The sequence below is a fragment of the Citrus clementina genome, unplaced genomic scaffold (genome assembly GCF_000493195.1).
Source record: "Citrus clementina cultivar Clemenules unplaced genomic scaffold, Citrus_clementina_v1.0 scaffold_2, whole genome shotgun sequence".
NCBI lineage: Eukaryota > Viridiplantae > Streptophyta > Magnoliopsida > Sapindales > Rutaceae > Citrus > Citrus x clementina.
In genome coordinates, this window is record NW_006262688.1 from 12,515,203 (window position 1) to 12,517,790 (window position 2,588).

The following is a 2,588-nucleotide window of genomic DNA, read 5'->3' on the forward strand; positions in this document are numbered from 1 at the left end:
AATTTAGCAACAGCGGCAAATCAAATGAAGCAAACGATCGAAAAAAATTCACAAGAAATTGAGTTCTAGGAATGTGATATGGCATTTTTTAAGCTTTAGTCTCATCGCCAGTCCTCTGTTTTTAAGCTTGCCCATCAAAAGTTAGCCAGTAAGTTCTTTGGACCGTATCAAATTCTCCACAAGGTCGGTGTCATAGCTTATAAATTACAATTGCCAGAGGCGGCACGAATTCAGCCAGTGTTCCACATGTCACTATTAAAGAAGGTTGTGGGAGACTAGCCTAGTAACATAATCGATCTGCCACCTATCAATGATGACGGGGTGATAATTTTGGAACCTAACTCTATTATTATAGTCGTTGGCTGAAAAGAGGAGGCAAGTTTATAGAACATAGCTTAATTCGTTGGAAATGGTTGCCACTTCAAGAAGCAACATAGGAGGACACGGCTTTGATCAAACAACAGTTTCCTCACATGACCCTTGAGGACAAGGGTCCTCTTCAAGGAGGGGGTATTGATAAAGAACCACGAAGATCAATGAGAGTACCCAACCCTAACTACAAGTAAGAGGGTTATGCTTGAGCTACTACGTAACCCATGCAAGCCATGCATGGCACATACAAGACATGTTTCACATGAAGTTTGTGTGTGGATGCTTACTAGAGCAATAACGGTTGGTTTACCACGTCAAGTGATCATTGCAGATTGAGTGGGGAATCAAATCTTGGTTGTTACATTTTATTTGAATTATGTTTCGAGTTTATAGTTAGGCTGATATTTTCCTTTATTTATTTTTTTACTTGATTTGAGCTTGTTACGCTTGTTGTTACAAATAAGTTCTAGTACTGAAATAAAAGTCATTCAAAAATTATCTCAAATATTTGTTTGTGGTCGTTCTCACCAAAAGTAGAACAATTATATTACTCGCAATTGTTAGCAAGCATCTGATTAGGACCTTATCACATGCTTTAAAATCATTGTTTGAGCAGCTGGTGATAATTTTAACAAGGTTTAGAAAAGGGGTTGTATTCTTACAACTATTGCTTAGACACTTTACAGACATTAAACATAAAATATCTCCACTTTGGTTCTTCAACTCCTATATTCTACTTTGGACTTAAAGCCCAACAACATGTTGCTAGATGAGGACATGGTTGCACATTTGAGTGTTTTTTCATTTCAATGCTCATAGGTGAAAATGAGTTTGCACAAACGCAAAACTTTTTGACGTTTGCTAAATGGCACCAGGTTAGTTCCACATCTAATATTTCATCTCATCTTAAATCTTCTTCACTATTATTATTTTTTATATCATATGTAGAGTACTGGGATAAAAGGAAAAGTATCCTGGAAGGGGGACGTTTATAGCTGTGGTGTTATGTCAATGGAAACATATACTAGGAGAAAGCCGACAGATGAAACTTTCGCGGGAGAAATGAATTTGAAGCATTGGGTTACTGACTTAATGCAAAGTGTGTGTGTACACACCCCAATATTAATTTAAAAAATACAAATCTATATTCAAAAAATTAACCATCTTTCCACAAAATTCTACCAAAAAATATATATATCTTTTAAGTTTTTATTACAAAATTCATACAAATCCTAAAATCTATTATCATTTTCTTCTTATTATATTATTTATATTGCCATTACTCAAAATTCTTATAATTTTCTTTAAAATAATAATTTTCAATAAAAATTTAAAAATATAAATTTTGAAATGAGATGGGTGCAAAAATGTTATTAAAATAATATTTTTATTTAAGTGTTTAACTAATTTTTTACTTGAAACAAAAAAAATATTTAATTTGTCTTTGAATACTTAGGTAATTCCCCCCCCCCCCCCAAAAATAAAGAGTTTTATGAGGAATTTTGAGGGGTATAGATATATCTACTCTAAAGGATAACACCAAGGCCCCTGCTAAACAGAAGAACCAAGCCCAATTGGAGACCCAATCATGATACATGGTCCCCAAATGGAAAATTCTATGATGCCGTGATTAAAATTATGGTATTGTTGTTGCAATAAATATAAATTTTATAAATTACATATAAGAATAGTAAACGAAGGATAAAGTAAATAAATTAATATGTTTCACCTATAAGTTTATGTTTTATTTAGCAATAATGCATCATTTCACTACTCTTATGTTAATTTACTTGTTTTTACCTTCTATTTATAGATCTCATGTTTTATTTACTTAATTTGTGTTTTATTTTACATTTAATGTTGATTTACAAGTTTTATGATAAATCTGTAAGTTTATGTTTAATTTACCAATATGACACCATTTTACCAATCCTATGTTAATTTATTTGTTTTACATTCTATTTATAGCTCTTATGTTTTATTTACTTAATTTATGATTTATTTACATTTAATGTTAATTTACAAGTTTTATGTTATATTAATAAGTTTATATTTTATTTACTAATGATATATTGATATAGAGTAAGAAATTGATGAAATCCTAATTAGATTGAAATTTATAATATTTAGAAATATTTTAATTAATTTGTATTATAGTTTATTTTAATTTCCTATTTAGAGTTTCATTGTTTAGGCGTTGCTTATTTGAGTTGTAT